The sequence below is a fragment of the Ambystoma mexicanum genome, chromosome 6q (assembly GCF_040938575.1).
Source record: "Ambystoma mexicanum isolate Mex_15411 chromosome 6q, UKY_AmexF1_1, whole genome shotgun sequence".
NCBI lineage: Eukaryota > Metazoa > Chordata > Amphibia > Caudata > Ambystomatidae > Ambystoma > Ambystoma mexicanum.
In genome coordinates, this window is record NC_090937.1 from 1,066,769,621 (window position 1) to 1,066,785,312 (window position 15,692).

The following is a 15,692-nucleotide window of genomic DNA, read 5'->3' on the forward strand; positions in this document are numbered from 1 at the left end:
GTGTTCAGCACACAGGGAAGTGGTGGTGTGAGGGAAACTGTCATGTGGGTGCAGTTACAGAGAGAGGTGTCTGTGAAGTCTTGCATCAGTGCCAGTGGATTAAACATTCAAGCTTGGTGGGTAGGACATTAAGGGGATGATATGGGTTGTGATAAGGTCACTCTGTAGATGAAGGATATATATGACAGAAGTCGGTACAAAGAGTGCTACCAGTGATTTTTTAGAGTGCTTCGGTGCGAGGGAAAATATGTAAATGTGTGAAAGACTGCGGTAGAAAGTGTGAGTTGTTTCTCATTTGGCGTTTCCTTGATCATCTAGTGAATATGAAGGAGGTAGTGCATTGTAGCAACACCTGTGTTTTAACCTGCTTCTTGATGTGAGTCACTTTTAATAGTATCACAGTGTCCTTTAGGAGGGCAACATTCTGCTTCTGGCTGCCCAGTTCATTGGACATCCTCTGAATCCAGGTGTTGCGGGGTGCAGACCTGTTGGTGCCAGAATTTATTATGGCCACCAAATATCCCCTGTTCTGGATTGGAAACACCCTACCACTAAACGTATGCAGTTGCCTTGTCTTCCTACCCTTCTGCACCTGTGTTCCATAATTGAGTTAATCTGCAGTATGTTCGACAACCTGCTCGTTCTACCTCTAAATAGTCTTGTCAAGTGGCTTGGCCTTTAATGCCTCCTTCAAGAGGCATTACATAGGAGGGTAAGACTCCATGTGGCATATCAAGACGAGGTAATGATGCATGTAAGCGATAACTTTGCGTCACATTTATTGTATTCCTCCATTCTGTCCTCATGATAGCCAATTTCACACACTCTGGATTCTCGATCAAGTCCCTTACCGTACACATTTTTTTTCTAAAATTGAGGTGACAAGGTTGTTTAGTCTGCTCAGACTAGGATTTTGCCCTTTAATTAATGCCACTAACATTTTCATGTAAAGACTCCTGTAGGGGTCTCATTATTGATCTATGAAGTGAAACCAACCCCTGGTCTCTTTAATAGTCCAGCAGATCTGTCTAGTGAGCTTGTGATTGGTTAATTATTTTCAGGTGGCATTTAATTTGAACTATGCCTTGTGATTGAATGGCTTTGCTACAGGACTACGATGCTCCCAGCTGATTTTACTCTTAATATGTGCCAAAGCATGATCCCATGTCTGCGATTTCAGTACACGGGCCACTCTATTTTATTCACTCAGCCGTGTCCACGTTTGCACAGCTCCATTGCCACTTGTATTTGTATCACTTTCTCCAGGGTCCGTGTTTGCATTCTTGAGCTGCTCTATCCTCATCGAGCATTCCAGGGCACCTGTGCAGGGAAACAAGCAGAATGATGACTGTCCCCAAGAAAACCAGGTCCCAGGTTTTACATTGTCTGAATTTTGGAGACCCACTTCTGCATTCCTGAGAGCATCAGCAAGCATGAAGTCTGCTCTTTGTCGAGAAGCACTTTCCTCCCTTTCAAAGCCATTATTTCGCTGAGGCAGTGTGTCAGATGGCCTCTGAAGGAGGACTGATCATGCATGCAAAGCAGATTTTTGTTTTTAGTGTGGATGACAACAATCCCCTTATCAACACTATGGCTCTTCATATGAATGAGTAGCAATGTCCCTACAACCACAGGAGTGTGTATGAGTCTTGAACTTGGTAAATGTGTTCCTGGTTTCTACTCATCTACAGGTTTCCCATTATCTCTCCTTGCATACAATCTAGAATGCATTGACAATCTCCTTCCAAATCAGCTATTCCTGTCTAGTTGGGAACCGTAAAATGCCCCTTGATAATTTTTATTCGTGGCTTAAAAGAGCAGGAACTGGACACACTACTGCCTGGTCGCACTGGAGATGCTACTAGGTACAGTAAGAAACCAAATCAAGAAATTGCTGGAGTTAGTGTGGAAGAGACAATTGAAAGGATCGTCCACAGTCACGTGCATGCCAACATACCCAATATATTTGGGAGATGCTTGCTCATCAACAAATACCATAGTACTTCCCCATTATCAAAGTAGGAAAGCAGGCATAATATATAGCAAAGATTTGTTATATGTAATAATAAATCATGTGGTTGGGAACATTGATAAATTGACTAAGAGGATTGTACCCGCAGCTCCTGAAGCTACTCGCTTCACAGGTGAGTGTCCTAGTATCCGGTCTACCAATGCTTTGGCAATGATGCATGCTCGAGTGCACACACATGAACACAGGCATTGTGGATTGATCATACCTGTACAGTCCTGATGATTCCTACTGAATGCCTCTTTTAGAATGACAAGGAGACATCTAATGGCAACATAAAAGACGGCCTCTTACACAGTTTTACTGTACCGCTGTGGGCTGTTTTGGGGCCAAACAGGGGCCACGTGTGTCTATGAAATGGCCATACTTTGCTTTTTAACAATGCAGAGCACTGAGCGGCAAGAATATCATTTTGAATACTGACAGAGGACACAGTTATTTAACCCTGGAGAGAAGTTATTTCTAACTTTCCCTATATCAACATATCACACAAATTAGTTAGTCTTACACGAAAGCCCCTGATTAGTGGTCCAAGCATGTTTAATGATGTATACGTAAATTGATCAGGGAGGGGAGGCTCACAACCAGCAGAACAAGCAAACAACACTCTTTGTTTTATACAGGAGGTCATAAAGGAGTACAGTATTAGGGATCAGATCGCAATTTGCAATAATAATAAGAATGCCAGAAAAAAAGAGACTGTTCGCTTTGTTCATACAAACGAGCCATTCGTCTGTAAGGTGGATATAAGTGCTGCATTTCTGTATGATTTGGTCACTTTCTTTAGATTGTTAATTTCTTTCTGCAATACCAGCATGTTTGCCATATCCCTGGAAACAAATGTCATTGGTTCGTCTTTATGGAATTGCACATGTCCGTCCTCAAAATTGTGGCTGTGTATTAAACAAGTATCATCACAGGAAATCCTATTGGGGCTAGATATTGAGTCATCAGCAGATTGTCGACGAGCATTTTAGTAAAGATCTGTGATATTTTCTTTAAGAGAGGGCTTAGTCTATTCATTTTCTTATATGGTTTTAGCTTTGTTCCAATCTAACATAACTTTAATTGGTTGAGAAAAAAGTGTAATGTTATTAGTGTGTGGTGGCTCTGATCTTCTGATTTCAAATTCCACACTTCCCTTGAGTTGTGTTACATTTCACTTAATCCAACTGGCTCATGCGTTTCACAAAGCTTCAGCCTCCCCTCACAACCACACTAGATACTTTAAGGGTTACATAAGTCCTCCACATTTCTTTGGGATTGTCACAAGATTCTCATTCACAGACCTGCTTTTGGGCTCTGTCCCTTTGCTGTTGCTTCGGGTCTCTCAATCCTCATCACACATTGGAATCTCTTGAAGGCGGATACAACTGGCCTTCAAACCTAAACTGAGGCGCTGTCACTGTGCTGCTATGTCTGGTGCCTCAGTACCCTAGAGTAACAGACATGACCATTTCTTGTAGAAATGTAGAATCTATATATATTAATATCCATATCCAGTATCTGCAAGAATAGTAGCAATAGCTTTTGACAATATGTCACATCCAGTCCGCAAACTAACAGGCTTTTTTAATTCAAAAGGCTCAGAATGCCATTTCAAAAAAAAGGTTTATAACACAAGTTTTATTGGCATATAAAGACAAAAGTTTGGGCACTGGCATAGCGGGAAACTCCGCAGCACTTTCAGTGTGGCACGGCCCACTGTACCATCTCCTGGGTGGGACCCATCAAGCTTTACGAAGAAATTATTTCTTATATAAGTCAGATGAAGTCAGAGTGCATGCATTCGCCTAAGCGGCCCCAACTCAAAGGCCTGCTTAGCGTGCATGTGAACGGGTCTCTTGATTCATTCTCAAATCAAAGGCCCCCTCACCAGCATGGCTGCCTTTAATTTAATAAATCAAAGCCACATGCCTTTGCTTTTATGAATCAATGCAGAGACCCGCTCACCAGCGTGTCATGCTGGTTAGAGGTCCTCTGCTTTGGGGTAACACCCGCAAATCTAAGCGGGCTCTGGTTTCAGGTGCGGGTGGCCTTTTTTCACTTTCATAAACATTCACTCAAGTGCCCATTCACATGAATTATCTCATTCATACATGCAACCACACAACATACACTCGTTCATCACACATACAGCCAAGCACACATTCACATTTTTTTACTTACCAGAAGGCAGCCCCGGTCCAGAATCTGCTCCTCCAGGTCCCACGATATCTGGCTCTGCACAACATGAACAAGAACCAGGAATCAGGGAGCACTTCCTAGTTCGTGCATATGTGTGCAGGAGCCAAGGATCTCCCCGGAGACCGCCCCAGCAGCTCTGTATGTGCTTTGAAGCGCAGGCACACCCCCTCGTATACTCTGGGCTGCAGTACCCCAGCCTAGATCCCCAATGGGCCAATCAAGGCTGGGGAAGCAAAACACCCCAACCTTGTATGGTCCATTGGGCATGTGTACAGGATCATGAAGTGTGAATGGGAAACAATGTTTCCCTTTAACAGTTCAAGCCAGCCGAGTAGCGCCAGCTAAACTGCTTGTTGCAGTTGGGGGAGCGCTCATTGTTTTTACTGGGATCACTTGGCAGTGGCTAGTCCAAAATGTGTGGGTCAATGCTGCATCACCCATTATGGATTGAATTGAATTGATATTTTATTTACATCGTGCCAATACACAAGTGTTTCAGAGCGCAACCAGGCAAAGGGAGGGGAACAGGGGAGAACAAAAACAACAATCTTTCTAGGCACAGTAACATTAAGAGTGTGCAAGTGCATGGGGAAGGGAAAAAGGGGAAGAAGTGCAAAGTGCGGAACAGAAGAGAGAACAGAATAAATAATAATAAGTAAAAATAAATAATTAAGGTGACAAACAGTGGTAGTGCAGCCAGCAAGTGACAAAGTGCAGGTTTAGTCATATAGAGTGTATCTGATAAGTGCAGAAGGAAAGAGAGTGGATGAGCCACCCCTGCCTGGCTTGATATTTTATTTGTGTTGAGGAAGTATTCTCTTCTAGCCCTGTCCTAATAAATGTGCGTCAGAAGGAGCTTAGACCAATTCATATTATATGCAATTAGAACCCGGTGAGGGCGCAATCAGAATGAAAGACCCATTATGATTGGCCCTCGCCGAGGCATTACCGGTCGGAAATTCTTTGGTCGGGATTCCACTGCCATTCTCCCTGGCGGGGGAGTGTGGCAGCCCCCCCAGCCAATGAGGAGGCTTGAAGCAGGGCCATCCCCGCTCTGAGCCTCCCCACGGCTGCGAGACTGCCTTCGCTCCCCGCCGGGGACACCGGTAAGGCTTTTTATTTTCCTTCCCCTTTCCTCCCTCCTACCTGCCCTCCCCACCCCACTTACTTTCTTGCTCCTTTGTCCCCGGTGGGGGACAATGGCAGCCTCCAGCCGTGTGGAGACTTGGAGACTTCCATTGTCCCCCGTTGGGGATCAAGGTCTGTTTTTTTTCCCCCTTTTCCTTTTTTTTCCCCACCCTCCCTTCCACTTACTTTCTTGCTGCAGCGTTTCGGGGCAGAAAAAAATGCTTTTAGTGCCCCGGTCACGCAGATATTGCAGGCCGGGGAACTAATTATGCCCCTCGCGGCGGGGCCATTACCTGAGTCAGTAATGCCCCTGCCGCTCAGGGGATATTGCTTAATTATGTCACAAGTATATAGCTGGTTGGTTCCACAATGTAACAACCATATGTTGGAAAGACTTTGTATCAAGATAGGCATCATACAAACAACTCTACGATAAGCCCTACTGGCCGCAGGATGCTGGGGTGAGTAAAGCACTGGCCGCAGGATTCTGGAGTGAGTAAAGCACTGGCCGCAGGATGCTGGGGTGAGTAAAGCACTGGCCCCAGGATGCTGGGGTGAGTAAAGCACTGGCCGCAGGATGCTGGGGTGAGTAAAGCACTGGCTGCAGGATGCTGGGGTGAGTAAAGCACTGGCCGCAGAATGCTGGGGTGAGTAAAGCACTGGCTGCAGGATGCTGGGGTGAGTAAAGCACTGGCCGCAGAATGCTGGGGTGAGTAAAGCACTGGCCACAGGATGCTGGGGTGAGTGAAGCATATGAAGCTGGTCTGCTCCCTGTGCTAATGGTTCATGACAATCCCCGCGATCAGAAAAAACATACAGCGTGAGCCCAGTATCCTCAGTGATCATTTGCATTGATTTTCTTTTAAAAATCTCTTTTCGCGATTTGTTTATGCTGTGCCCATACATTTGATGTTCACTGATACTACAAATACATTCTATTTCCCAGAGTACAGTCACTTTTAAAACGTGCAGCTCAAAGGTGGAGTGTTGTTACCACAGTGTGAAACATGTTTAGCTTAGCTTGCTCATGGCAGCAATGCTGAAACAAAATGGATTTTTGAAAGTGCGTACTTTGTGCACGTTTTCGTTTATAATTTGAAAGCAATGTATCCTTTCGTTTTTTTTTTATTGATTTTTTTTTTTGAGTCGTATCCAAAGTTAGTTTAAGCCCAAAATAATCAACTAGCTGATAGGAGTTGACAGGAAATGCGTGCGGTCAACGTCAAAGATACCAATGCTCCCTGTGTGCTGGTAATAGAAATGTCAGCAGAGCGAAATCATACAGCGCGTGAGAAATGCGCCTTAAATATGTGCATCTCCGCAAACAGCTCCAGCAAATGTCAATAGGCGCTCATGGAAAGGGAGAGATTAGCCGAGCTATACAGATGTGTTCTGCATTTCAAAGGTACACAAACAAATCCATTGGCAAAGCCTTGTGAGTTTTGTAGCAGCGACTCTAATTAGAACAGAAGGATTACTGTTCACGTGCATGAGGGCAAAACTGGGTAATTAAAGCATTATCCCACACTTTCCATTCCGTTAACCCCTTGGGGAATGGAAGGGCCGCTGATATTGAGTGAATCCTGCTGACAGCCTGCATCGCCGTAAGTGGACTCATTGGCTGGCTAAATAGTTCATCATTTTCTGCACAGATCATTGAGGTTTAAGATTGTCTTTTATTGTATTTTCTGTCAGTCTGAGAAACCTTTGGTAACGTATTGGAAAGGTTCAAATGAAACAGTTTTATAAACTGATCAATTTCTGTACATTTCCCTAGGCATAGTTTAAAATGCAATAGATTTTGTCCTTTGCTCGCGCAAGCCTGAACAAACAGCTTTGGACTCGCTCAATACTGGCCTTCACGGTCCTTTTGGCTTTCTGGAAATTGCTTAAGTTGAAAGCTGCTGTTTTAACCATATGTGTGAGAGATGCCCCCGAGTCGGGAAAAAATAGGAACAATTATTGACTCGGGGTGAAAGACCCGGGCAAAACGGTAATACGCAAACACAGGGTAAACATCCCCTTTGTTCTGCTTACTGCGTAGGCAGTCATTTTTGGTCAACGGACCATTGGAGAACAGGCCATAACTGCTGGACCCATATGCAGGCAAACTTATCCATTGTTGTGTTGGGGTGTGAGTGTCATGTCTTGCGGTCCCCTTCCATCCCCCGGAAATATTACACCACAACATTTGGTCCAGTGTTGGCAATAAAAAGGCTGTAGGTTTTTATTGTTATAGATATGGTCCTGAAACATAAACAATAATCACATATCGTAAGATATACAGGGTAATTCATAGAATTTCGTACAAAAGTGGCGCACGCGGCTGGCACACAGTGTGCGCGTGCGAATATCTACGCCAGCCGCGTGCGCTAAAATCGATTTCTGCGCACAGTGTATTCATGGGTTTTAGCCTCCAAAACCAGCCGTGGCGCAGATTGGTGCAGCGACCCTGCAGCAGTGCCAGTTACACCCCCAAGAACGCCCCTAGCGCAAGGAAAAGCCATCAAAATCCCCAATCCAGCGCAAAGGGCTGCGCTAACCCTGGACCAGTTTACAGGGCTGCCAAACAGCAAACGGCAAGCAGGGAACGTGTATAACTGGGGTTCACGTGAAGTTTCACATGCGAAAGGGCCTGTGCGAGTGGGGTACGTGTATAACTGGGGTTCGCAGGAAGTCTCACACACGATTACAGCAGGGTACATGTATTACGGGGTTCAAGGGAAGTTTTGCACGCGAAAGGCCCTGTGCGAGCGGGGTACGTGTATAACTGGGGTTTGCGGGAAGTCTCACACGCAATTACAGCAGGGTACGTGTATTACGGGGTTCAAGGGAAGTTTCACATGCAAAAGGGCCCTGTGCGAGCGGGGTACATGTATAACTGAGGTTCGTGGGAAATCTCACACGCGATTACAGCACGGTACGTGTATTACGGGGTTCAAGGGAAGTTTCACACGCGAAAGGGCCCTGTGGGAGCGGGGTACATGTATTACTGGGGTTCGCGGGAAGTCTCACACGCGATTACAGCAGGGTACGTGTATTACGGGGTTCAAGGGAAGTTTCACACGCAAAAGGGCCCTGTGCGAGTGAGGTACGTGTATTCCTGGGGTTCGCGTGAAGTTTGACACGCGAAAGGGCAACGCCCGTGCGCGATACGTCACAGACGCGCTTACGCGCTAAGGGCCTTTGGTCCAATGAAATCGTGTACGTGTGCTGAGCTGCTTACGCGCTAAGGACCTTTCCTCGAATTACACGCTGACGTGCAATTTTTTCACGTGCCAAATCACTCCGTATCAAGCTGGCCACGCATACACACACGGAAGACCACACTCCTGCCCTGAAGGCCATTTTCCTGCCCCCCAGATCCCCGAGCACGCTCCCACCTGCCATCTGTTGCTGCCTGACTGTCTGCTGCCCAGGTGCCCTGCTATTTGGTGCCTGCACATCAGCCATCTGCAGGTGTCCAGTTGCTGTGTCCACCCCTGCTGGAACAGAAGACTCCCGACTGGGATACCATCGCTCCACAGCCCAGCCCCAGGACCCAGTTGCCCACCCACTCCTGCCTCTGGGGTTGCCATGTCGGGCACATCTCCATCTGGCACCAATGGCAATCCCCAGCCAGAGAGGTAGAGGGCCACCAGCTTCACTGCCACCGAAGTTGGTGTCCTGGTGGAGCATGTCCTGGGGCATTATGATGCCCTCTTCGGAACATCACGCACCAACAAGGAAGGACAGGAGAGGATCTGGGACGACGTAGTGGTTGCCATCAATGCGGAGGGGGTGGCAACCCGCAACATCAAGCACGTCAAGAAGAGCTGGGAGGACTTCAGGTCCAGGACCCTCCACAAGGCCCGGCGCCTCACGGAGGGGGGCCGGGCACGCATGAGTAACATACAGATGAGGGTCCTGGAACGCGAAGGCCCAGCGCTCCACGCCCTAATCCTTCGGAGGCAGACCCGTCCGGAGTTGAGCGGTAAGTGGCCAAGCATTGCTGTGTGAGAGAGGGCATGTTTCAGTGTGCTGGTAGTCTGATGCTTGCCTGTATGTGTGACATAGGCCATGTATGGATGTGTGTGTGCAGGGACATCATGGTCATGCATGTGAGACCAGTTATGTGTGAACCACATGGTTGGTGCATGTGTTTTAATGCAACATGGGGAGCACTATGCGGAATGCACACATGAAAGCATGGCTGTCTCTGTTCCTGGACATGAAGGGGGGGTGAGGAATGGGTGCTGATGTCATGTACATATATGGTGCACATGTGTGTGTGTGTGCCAGAGAAGTGTGTGTGTGACTTTGAAACGCCATGGCTGCATGTGACTTTGAAGGCAACATCTTGTTTTACAGGGGCCCTTCTACATGGATGTTGATGTTGATTGCAGGAGCCAGGACTGTTTCTGCATGTGTGTTGTGTGCATTCACCAATGTGTTGTGGAATGACAGGATGGAAGTGACATTTGACAGTGCCACTCATGTGTTATTGCTTCCTGTCTAGGGTATTTTGTACTGTACCCTGATGCTTGTGTTTTGTGTCTCCCTCTACGCAGCGCCAAGTGAAGAAGAGCGCATAGACGGCGCTGTGGAGCCAAGCGGCAGGGATGCCTCCACTGTGCAGCGACGCAAAGCCCAGCCACCCTCCCAGGAATTACCATCATCCGGGACCGAGGGGGCTGGTGCTGCGTCTGCCACAACGGCTGTGGCGGAAGGGCCGGGTGAGCCCCCACAGGGGCTTCCAATGGCGGAAGACGGTGTGGAGACATCCAGGTTGGTGGTCTCCACAGAGGAGGAGGCGCCCGCTACTGAGCCGCACATGGGGCCTGGTGGGGGTAGTAGCACTGGTGCAAGTGGTGCAGTCCAGGGCCAGGGTCAGGAGGCAGCACAGGTCACCGCGGAGGGGCCTGTGCATGTCGCTGTCCCTGACCCTGTGACTGCACCACCATGCACCAGCAGGGAGGCCCCGTCCCAGGCCGTCCGCAATTAGGGGAGAGTGCCATGTCATCTGCCTCTCCACTACCTGCGGACAAGGGGTCCCACGAATGTATGGGCTCCGTCTTGGTTGGTGGGTCCCTACATGTGTCGCGCACTCTGGCGGACCTCTCCTCCTCTGTGGAGACTATGCGCCAGTAGTTCTCCACACCGTCTTCCGGCCCAGATTCCACCAGGGCCCCCTGTAGACCTGCCCCGACCAACACAGCCAGCTTGGTGGACCTCACATCCCTGCCACAGTTGGGAGTCGGCGGCTCAGCAGGGGTGGACACCACAACTGGAGACCAGCTGATGGAGGATGTGCAGGCACCATCAGACACGGCACATGGGCAGCAGGAGCAAGCTCTAGGTGGGAGCCATCATGGCTCGGGGCCTTCGACATTGGAGGGGCAGGCATCGGCCAGAGGGCAGGAGGACCCAGGACTTGAAGTGTCTTCCGTGTGGCACCGGTTAGGCCATGCCATAGATGCGGAGCGGCAGCGGGCAGAAGAGGCACGGCTCACGATGGTCAGGGCGGAGAACTCCATGTGGAGGGCCCTGAGGCAGGCCAAGTGCCTCGAGGCAATTTGCAGGGAGTTGGAGGAGAACATGTCATCGTCCCTGCGAACTATCGGGGCCATGGAAGAGGACCACCTCCAGGACATTGAGCAGGAGTTCGATGATGCCATGGCCCGGGACATCCAAAAGTGAGCCGTCGGACTAGCCCGCTGCCCTTGTAAATAGTTTTTAGAGTTAGGCTTCCTTTTCATTTTCCTTTTATTTGTGGTCAATGGACAATGCCACACAAATTTGTATATAGTTATATTTTTAGGTAGTTAGGTAGGTTTCTATTTTTTTGGTTGGGATCATGGACACTTTACATCCTTGGACAATGGATTATAAATAGTTGGACTATGGATTGATTTCTCTTATTTCCTGTATTATGAACATGAAGCAATGGAGATTATTTTTTTACATTTCCTTTGGATTTGCGTTGTTGGAGTGTGACTTTGGACTGTTTTTCTTTCAAATTTTTTGGGATTGGTTATCATTTTCAGTCAATCATCTTTTTCACATGCTTTTCATTTCATGTTTCATATTTTGGTATGCTTTCATTTCATTTTTGATTCCATGTACATAATACATTTACAAGCTTTACTTCCATGTGTGGGATTCGCTCATTGGGTTGATGAAAATGTGGGTTTACACAAGCAATGTCAACCAGTGTATGTGTGTGATGGACATGTGTTGATGTACATAGTTGATTTTTGGTTTGTGTCATGAGATCAGCATTTCAATGCTGGGGGATGGGGGTCCAAGGATGTAAAGGGTCCATGATCCCAATAAAAAAAATGAAACCTAGCTACCTACCTACCTACCTAAAAATATAACTATATACACATTTGTGTGGAATTGTCCATTGACCACAAATAAAAGGAAAACAAAAAGGAAACCTAACTCTAAAAACTATTTACAAGGGCAGCGGGATAGTCTGACGGCTCACTTTTGGATGTCCCAGGCCAGGGCATCATCGAACTCCTGCTCAATGTCCTGGAGGCGGTCCTCTTCCATGGCCCCGAGGGTTCGCAGGGATGACGACATGTTCTCCTCCAACTCCCTGCGAATTGCCTCAAGGCACTCGGCCCGCCTCAGGGCCCTCCACATGGAGTTCTCCGCTCTGACCATTGTGAGCCATGCCTCTTCTGCCCGCAGCCGCTCCGCATCTATAGCATGGCCTAACCGCTGCCACACGGAAGACACTTCCAGTCCTGGGTCCTCCTGCCCTCTGGCCGATGCCTGCCCCTCCGATGTCGAAGGCCCCGAGCCATGATGGCTCCCACCTTGTTGCTGCTGCTGCTGTGCCTCTGCCTGTGCCCTGGCTCTTGGTGCCTGCACATCCTCCTCTGGCTGGGGTGCAGTTGTTGAGGTGGCCACCCCTGCTGGACGTCCGACTCCCGACTGTGGCAGGGATGTGTCCTCCATCAGCCTGGCCGCAGGGTCAGAGGCAGCTCCACAGGGTACCCAGGTGATACATGGGTGGGAAGATGGCATGGAGGACGACTGGGGCATAGGGGGTTCAGTTGAGGAGGGGGTCGGAACAATGTCCAGAAAACAGAGGAATCCGGCCCTGGTGAGCTGTCCCAGTAGGTCTACGCGGTCAACGAGCCATCCGAGAAGACGTGCAGTCTCCTCATGGAAAGACTGCAGGTCAGCTCGCGTGGCCTGTTGACGCAACACCACCCCACCCAGGACAGGCTCAACCCGGTCCCAGATAGCCACGTCCGCAGGGAGAGGAAGGCCAGTTGTTGTAAGCGGATCCCTTCCCTGAAAACGGGTCTGGACCTAGGCATCCCTGCTGGTGCGGGATAATGCAGTCGCAGGATCGGGAACAGGATTACACACAGGCACCTCCGCGGTGGCCTGTGCTGCCTCCTGTCCCTGCCCATTCACTGCACCACTGGCACCAGTGGAATCCCCACCTCCAGACCCCGTTTCTGTCCCTTCCACAGCCTCCTCCTCCACCAAAACCCCACCAACCTGGATGACTTTGTGCCATCTTCCTCCGTCGGACCCTGTAGGGTCTCAGCTGCCCCTTCTGCTGCCGAGGAGTCCAACTCCGACCTCAACCTCTTGGACCTTCCATCGGCAGCTGCGGCCTGGGATGCGGCACCGGACTCCTCACTCCCCGACAAGATGACAACCTGGGAGGGGAGCCGGGCCTTGCGTCTCCGGCTGGTTGGATGATCCCTGCCGCTGTGCTCCACAGCACCCTCTCCGCCCTCTTCTTCAGTTGACACTGCAGACAGGGAGAGATAAAACACAGGCATCAGGGCACTGTACAATGGACTGATACACACATGACAGTTGCACATGACTGGCATTGTTTAACTACAGACACGGCATCACACTCCACGACACACATGTCATTTTAACTCACACACATGAATATTTCAACAGCAACATTGCACCAGGCAGCACCATCCATACACATACAACAGCATGAACAGGCAAAGGTGTGCCTAACATCACATGAAACACAAGGAGTGCACTAGACATGCACACACACCACCGCACTTACATGCATGTCTACATCTCCTCCAACTGTTGCAGTGATGAGATCACCATACATGTCACATCTGCCATTCATCCTTCTACATATCAATGTCACGTGCATTCTCGTTGCATCACATTTTCACACTTGTCAGATACACATATATGCACATGTACACAGTGCAGATACATGCATTATGAACCACCATCCATGCCACAACCATGCCAATGTACATACACAGAAATTCAAACATGTGTGCTCCCACACATGCATTTGCCCAGAATGCTTACCATCACATACGCCATCAATGTGTCTCACAACTGAGAGGACTCACATGTGGCTGCCTCACGCCCATGTTCATACACATCCCTACATGCCCCTACATAAATACATCTGCCTCTCAAGGATCTGTACGTAGAGCACTGGGCATATGCGGTCCAGGACCCTCATTTGATGGTTCGACAGCTGGCCCCGGCGCCCCTTGGCATCTGCTGCCTTAGCGAGGCGCCGGGCCTTGTTGAGGGTCCTGGATCTGAAGTCCTCCCAGTGCTTCTTGACATGATGTAAGTTGCGGACTGCCACCCCCTCCGCATTGATGGCAGTCACAATGTCCATCCAGATCCTGGTCCGTCCTTCATTGTCGGCGCACGAACTTCCAAAGAGGGCATCATACTGCGCCAGGACTTGCTCCACCAGTACACCAACTTCGGTGGCTGTGAAGCTGGTGGCCCTCTGCCTCTCTGGCTGGGGGTTGCCAGTGCTGTCAGATGGTGTTGTGCCGGACATGGCAACCCCAGAGGCAGATGTGGGTGGGCAACTGGGTCCTGGGGCTGGGCTGTGGAGCGATGGAATCCCAGTCGGGAGTGTTCGGTTCCAGCAGGTGTGGTCACAGCAACTACACCCCTGGCTGACGTGCAGGCAGCAAATGCCAGGGCACGTGGGCAGCAGGCAGTCAGGCAGCAGTAGATGGCAGGTGGGAGCGTGCTTGAGGCTCTGGGGGGTAGTAATTCGGCCTTCTGAGCAGGAGTGTGGTATTCCGTGTGTTTTCACGTGGCCAGCTTGATACGGAGTGATTTGCCATGGGGCAGCAGTTACCTGGCCTTGCTTATCCAGTGTTGTGTTGGGGTATGAGTGTCATGCTGGCGGACTCCCTCCCTCCCCCTGAAATATTACACCACAACATTTAGTCCAGTGTTGGCAATAAGAAGGCCATAGGTTTTATTGTTACAGATATGGTCATGAAACAAACAATAATTGCATATCGTAATATATAGTACTTTTGGGCACCGGGTCCCAAGGTTACCCCTCTGGCCCTTGCCGCCACGCACTGGCTGGTTAGTCAGCTGACTGTGTTCCCCAAAAGGTAGGTTATAGACAGCCTCTTGTAGATAAAATACTGGTGATTTCTCTATAAAAATATTCCATGCCACGCCCTGATAGATGGGTGCCATCTTTGTGAAACAGATCTGGGTCACCCAGTGTTATGGCCGGGTGTTTTAGGAAACCCAGGCCTCTGGCTATGCAGAATTGTTCAAGTCCCCTGTTTAACTTTCTCCTGGAGTTGTCCACTGTCTTAAAAAACGGTGCCCCCCTGCCATTTCTTTCTAGGGAGGATGGATGAAAAATAAATGTATGTGTCCCTCCAATTGTGCGCAATGCCTGCTAGTGAGGTACATATCTCTTCATATACATTTTTTCTCCCCATGCTTACCAGGTAATTTCCCCCTAAATGTATTATCAAAAATTCCGGCGTGTCTCTGTAGACGACTAGGTCGGCTAGCTTGTCATGGAAGTCTCTCCAGTGGAGGCCTCTGTAGCCCCACCATGATGTGATTGCGTTCCTGAAAGCTGGGCTGTCTTTGGTTTCCTCGGCCCAACGCCCCGTCCTGAATACAAAAGAGTGCCCGACTATCCAGGCCTATTTTAGGGGTGCGTCCCGCTATGCTGTTTTTTCTGAAGAAGATGGGTGGAACAAAGAAAAAACTATATTAGCTCTGGCCTAATATATCTCTTAACACAATCTGATTTCCACTCCCCTATTTTCTTTACTTGTTGAGCGCCTAGACCTCCTTGGCATGCTGAGGCTGCTGCCCCAATCATAAAAGAGTGGGTACCGAAGTCTTTTGGATTCCACCCTGCTTTGCTGATTGCCTTCATCAGCACCCCTTTGAATTGGTAATGACTTAAAGCTGAGGTATCTCTGTGGATTAGGAATTTCCCCCCACTTTGGGCCCTTGTGGGCAATCAAGGTTAGTGATACACATGGGGCAGTTTGGTGCATCGTCAATCCAGCAAATGTTGATGATCCTTTTCGCCCCTGTTTTTGAT